Raw genomic sequence first — 6,000 nt, 5'->3', positions numbered from 1 at the left:
CACATACTCTCAGGCCTTGTTACCAACACACAGAACCATTTTCTTAAGTTGAAACCCAGTAGCAGAACCTGAAGCCATGTGAACGGTTCCTCCGATCTTACACTTGGAATTCACTTTTTATTACTATGTCTGCTAATTAGGAAGCATATCAATTATACAGAAATCTGAGAATGTAAAATTATACGTTTATAACAGAAAAACCTTATTTAATAGCCCAGAACACATGGCTATGTTTTTCCCTCATGCCCCACCACTGTTTTCTTTGCTTGAAATGGGAAATGACACTTGAATGCGGTTTTCTAGCCACTGTTAGACTGGCATAGTTGTTCAGAGACAGAGGATGTAAAGCACATGGAGAATTTGTTTGTGGAATGTGATTTCCCGGTCGCCTCATTCAGGCTGCCGCCGCCTTCCCCTGTGGCCGCCTGCATCGTGGGACGTCTGAGAAGGTCCCTGTTTCATCCTCTGGAAATTCTGAAAAGGAAGGAGAGGAGGAGGGGCATGCAGGGTGTGGTGCATTTGTGTTGGTCCTTCCAGCTTTTATTTGGAGTCTCGGCTACCTTGGTGGTTCCTGCCTTTATGTCCCTAGCTCGTGGCTTCGTCCTTGTGTCTAACTCACAGGCAGACAGATGGAAAGGGAAGTTGTATTCAGCCAAACAGCTTGATCTTATTCTCAAGGCTTAAATCGACTGGGTATTTGGAGACTTCTGTGCAAATGGGCATTTTTGGTTTTTAAACACCATGTCTTATTTGTACTTGAAATGGGGTAACTGGTTCTCTTGGAAAAAATATAGGCATAAAGCTGGTTCTTTTAAAAAAAAAAAAAAAAAAAAAAAAGGGAGTGGGTGTGAGAGAGAGTGGCTTAGAAATTACACCAGTAATGGTCGGGAGTGGTGGCTTATGCCTGTAATTCCAGCACTTTGAGAGAAGGAGCCAGGTGGATCCCCTGAGGTTAGGAGTTCGAGACCAGCCTGGTCAACATGGTGAAACCCCGTCTGTACTGAAAATATGAAAATTAGCCGGGCATGGTGGCAGGCACCTGTAATCCCAGCTACTTGGGAGGCTGAGGCAGGAGAATCACTTGTACCCAGAAGGCAGAGGTTGCAGGGAGCCAAGATCGCACCACTGCACTCCACCCTGGGCGACAGAGCAGAAACTCCATCTCAAAATAGAAAAAAAACCAAAAAACTAAACAAAACAAAAACCCGGTAATGAAAACCTGATTGCATCATCTGTGATGGAGATGGCGGATTATTTCATTTTTAGTGACAGGATGAATTGGATATGTTTGCAGTATTGATTTGACAAGGGAAATGGTGAGAACCAAATGTGCCGCTCAGCTTGGGCCTCACCGTTGGCAGAAGTCCGTGGCGGGCAACAGACTGGAGACTCGGAGACCGAGGGGAGAATTCTCACGCCTTGACGCTGGTGCAGTGTGTGCTTCTGGACTCCTGCTGGAGGGAGCTGCCCCTTTGCCTTGCAGGCTTTGGTGCAGTGGAGACCTTAGGACCTGCCCCTCCTGGCACACCTGTGGGTGTGGCGAGCAGTGCCAGGGCTGAGGCACAGGTGCTGAGCCCGGAACGTGGGACAGGAGAGGCTGCACACGCCGGCAGGCGTCTGCTCCAGCAGCCGGGGGTTTCCGCAAGGGGGCGGGGCGTTGGTTTTCCTCCTTGAATTTGGGTAGAGAGGGTGTCGTGGGGTGCTGTGTCTGCACTTGTGTTGCTCTGAGGTCAAGTTGTGGCCCGAGTCCCTGTCCCTCTGCCAAAGTGAGGGTTTGCCCATTTTCAGGTCAGATTTCCCTTGGGTCCGGGTCTCTAGGAGTGGGGCGCATTCCAAGGGGGCGTGAGCACGGTGGACGCTCGTGGGACTCTTCCTCTCCCCTCAGCTCCTGGGCTGTGTGTGAAGAGCTGCCCAGCGGAATCACCCTCCTGCCTGGTGTTTCATTCACCAGAAATCGTTCTCACTGTGGACTCTTGAGTGAAATGTAATCCAGGAATGGAACGTGCTGTTGCTAGATGCCACACACAGCATCAGGAGCTTAGTTGGGGATTATATGATCTTACCCCACACCTTAAAAGTAAAGACTATGGTTGTTAGGTCTCTGAGCCCAAGCAAAGCCATTGCGTCGCCTGTGACTTGCACGTATATACGCCCAGATGGCCTGAAGTAACTGAAGAATCACAAAAGTGCAAATGCCTTGCCTGGACTTAACTGATAACATTCTACCAGAAATAAGTGAAAATGGCCGGTCCTTGCCTTAAGCGATGATTTTGTGTGTGTGTGTGAAATTCCTTTTCCTGGCTCATCCTGGCTCAAAAAGCTCCCCCACTGAGCACTTTGTGACCCCCACTCCTGCCCGCCAGAGAACAACCCCCATTTGACTGTAATATTCCTTTACCTATCCAAATCCTATAAAACGGCCCCACACTTAGCTCCCTTCGCTGACTCTTTGGACTCAGCCCGCCTGCACCCAGGTGAAATAAACAGCCATGTTGCGCTCACAAACCCTGTTTGGTGGTCTCTTCACACGGGCGTGCATGACAATAGTTAAGGGGATATTGAAGTCTTTGGCAGCTCCAAGAGCTTTTTCAGTTTGTGTCGGGCCATTGTAGGCAGAAGGAAATGCTTGCTTAGAGAATCTTACAGAAATGTTTGGTGCAGTGCCATTAACTCGTGGAATAAATGTGTAACTTTCCATGGCAGACCTCTGGAAAGAGACGCACTTTGAGTGCACCCTGGCCTGCTTGCTACAAGAATCGGCCGTGTCACCCCGCTGTCCGTGGGTCTGCAGGTGTGCGTGGTCCATTGCCCTGCACTGTGGCCATGGAAGGGAAGATGATCTGGAATGCTGGCGACAGTTATCGGTGCGTGTTGATGTGTGCTGCTTTCTACAGGGGAGAACATTTCTGTTTAATAAACATCTCATCACGATGATGACTGCAAGATATTTGAGTCTCATTCAATAGTGTTTCTGGGTTCCTTCTGTTTTTAATCTGCTTTCTAGCACTAGGCAAGTGAAGACATGGAAAGTAAAAACCCATGGAACTTGTAGAGACATGGTGTTGTGTAGGAGCAGACTGTAGCCTCTGGCTCTGTTTAAAGATTGTAGTAAACCTCTTACCTGGCAGAGTCAGGGTGTAAATTATCTTGTTTAATCGAAATGTGTATGAGTCAAAGCTGGCGCCTGCATTGTTGATGAAATACCAGATTTTAAGGGAACATGTCAATGTGCCGTAAGATACCAACAAAGTTCCTCACTGAGGTTCGGCGCGGGTTCGGAGGAGCTGGGCCTTAGGTCACCAGGGTCGTCTCTGGGAGCAGATGCTCAGTGTGGGCATTAGTCACTTAGCCTTTCCAGAGCCGAGGAGCAGCTCTCTGTGGTGGTTTTTGGAACCTGTATTTTGAGTCAGTTTGTCCCACTTGACTCGAAGTTGCCGCGCGATTTCAGACCTTTGCCTCCACCGTGCGCTCGTTTTCTTGTCCCCTGATAACTGCCTCGGTTGCCCCGGCCTGACATTTGAGCCTCGTCGTTCATGGACACAGGTTCCGTGGTGGGGCAAAGGCCGCGACTCCGGCTTGCACAGTTCTGTGACTCTCACCATGGCTTATCACATCACTCCCGGGATCTCCCGTTTAGAGGAAGAGTGTCCCTTTCCTGCAGGCCCTGTGTGGTGTGGAAACCACCCCTACCTACCTTTCTGCTGTTTGAACTGTACCGTGAAGCTATTTCTGTTCTAGTCAACCGTCAGAATTTAAGGAACAGTGATTTATGTAACTTATCACACGCTTCTGAGCAATTCTTTATGAATTTCATTCTGTTGTGAAATTATTGCAGTTTTCATGGCTATGCTGGTCTCATGTTGTGGCCCTTGAAATGAATTCCCTTCCCCATTGTGTGTTAAGGTTGTGCCTGGGAGCTGTTGAGGCCTCACCTCTGCTTAGGGCAGTGGCTTTGCTCTCCTGACAACAGGAAGAATCTTATTTAGAGCACTTCTAATGTAGTTTTTGCTTCCAGACAGAGTTACTTTTTTTCACAGAGACAGCCACTAAAGTCATAAATTATGCTGAGGATGCACACACACGGGTCAGCTGACAGAGTGGAGTCCAGAACAGATCCAAAGATGCAAAAGCAGTTCAGTGGAATTTGAGTCTTTTCAACAAATGGTGCTGGAATTATGGGACAGCCATATGCAAAAGAGTGAAAACAGGGAGAAATTCCTGTATGAAAATTAAGGTGGATCATAGCCCTGAATGTAAAATACCAAACTACAAAACCTGCAGAAGAAAGGGAAATTGTGGAGACCTAGGGTGAGAGCTCTTAGCCATACCATGATCCATAATCAAGGAAGAAAACAAGTAGGTAAGACTCATCAAAATTAAACTTCTAATATAAAAGACACCCCTAGGGAATTGAAGAGACACATTTTCGATAGATGGGGAGAAGATGTCTACGAACCATGCAGCCGGCAAAGGACTCGTATCCAGAATGCACAGGACTCCCACGGCTCATGACAGAGAACAAACCACCTGACTTAAAAGCGGAAGAGACCTGAACAGATGCTTCGCTGAGAAGGACGGGAGGATGGCCCGAAAGCATCTGAAATGACCTTCAGCGTGACTGGTTGCACCCAGATGTGCACCGAAGCCGCAGTGAATTTGTTCACACCCCTGCTGGAGCGCCTGACTAAGGTCTTCCGACAGCCCCAGGTGCTGGTGAGGACCGGCAGTCGGGACTCCTGTGCGATGCTGGGGTTCAGCACGGTGCAGACAGCTTGGCGGTTTCTTACAAAACTGAACTCACACAAACGTGGGTCCCAGTGACCCCAATCCTGGGTATTTACCCTAGAGAAACAGAATCTGATGTTTAAGAAAAACTGTGCCCAGATGTTAATAGCGCTGTCTATAGTTGTCCAAAACAGGTTACAATGTGCCACAGCCATATGTGGAATAATAAATACCCAGCAGCCCCGAGGCCTGGCTGTTGATCACAGGACACCCTGGGTGCACCTCCAAGCACGATGCCCAGGAAATTGTGATTTTGCGAGTGTTTTGCCACAACGCTCGCAAAAGATAGACCCGAGTCATGGGAGGACACGGAGAGGGTGGTTGCTGAGAATGGGAGGGTATGCTTATGAGGCCCCGTGAGTGGGTTTGGGGCTGTTGGACTGTTCTGCTTGTGTGATGATGATTATGGGAATATTTGTGCCGAAATTCACAGAACTGAACACTGTCCACTTTACAGTAATTTTTAAAAAGTGGTAATATGCTCATTTTCGGTACTGTTTTTAATGGAAGATGGAGTTTGTAGATGATTTGTCAGGGCAAGCCTGTCTCAAGAGTTTGTAGACGATTCGTTAGGGGCCTATCTCAGGGCCCTTGGGTTGGGTTGGGTTGGGTTGGGTTGGGTTGAGTTGGAAAAGCCTTCTCTGTTGTGGGCAGTAGTACGGGGCGTGGAAAGGATATTGCCAAGGAAACATGTAGAATCCTTTGAGGAAACGTGTATTTCTAACTTGCTATAAGATAGAATTGGAAATTGTAATGGTTTTGTTTTCTAGAGTCTTGGTAGAATAGGGAAGACAGTGTAATAAAAGCTAATTTTGAAATGAAGAATTTTAAAGATTTTCAACAGCAATTGCTCTGGGAAGTCACCCTGGAAATGTTTTTAAAGATGTTCAATAGCAATAGCTCTAGGAAGAGTCACCCTGGAGTTGCTTCTTGAGCATTGGTTTCCTGGCTGTATCTTCCAACTTTCATTTTTAAGTTTTGCTGTGAGTTGGGGATGTGTGGGAATAGCCATCCCAGCCCTGCAGGGGGTTGCATATGCCCCGAGGCCTGAGGCACTGTTTCAACCTAGCTTGCAACATGGGGACTCTTGTCAGTGGCTGGAGTAAGAGTACCAGCCTGGCAGGCTGGGGGGAGCCCCAGGGTGGTCTGGGCACTGTCCTCCCTGCCTGCAGGATGGCAGCTGGAGGAGCTCGAAGGCTGCCTGCCTCGTGGCTG

The sequence above is a fragment of the Macaca fascicularis genome, chromosome 15, assembly GCF_037993035.2.
Source record: "Macaca fascicularis isolate 582-1 chromosome 15, T2T-MFA8v1.1".
Lineage (NCBI taxonomy): Eukaryota > Metazoa > Chordata > Mammalia > Primates > Cercopithecidae > Macaca > Macaca fascicularis.
This window is presented reverse-complemented; position numbering follows the sequence as displayed.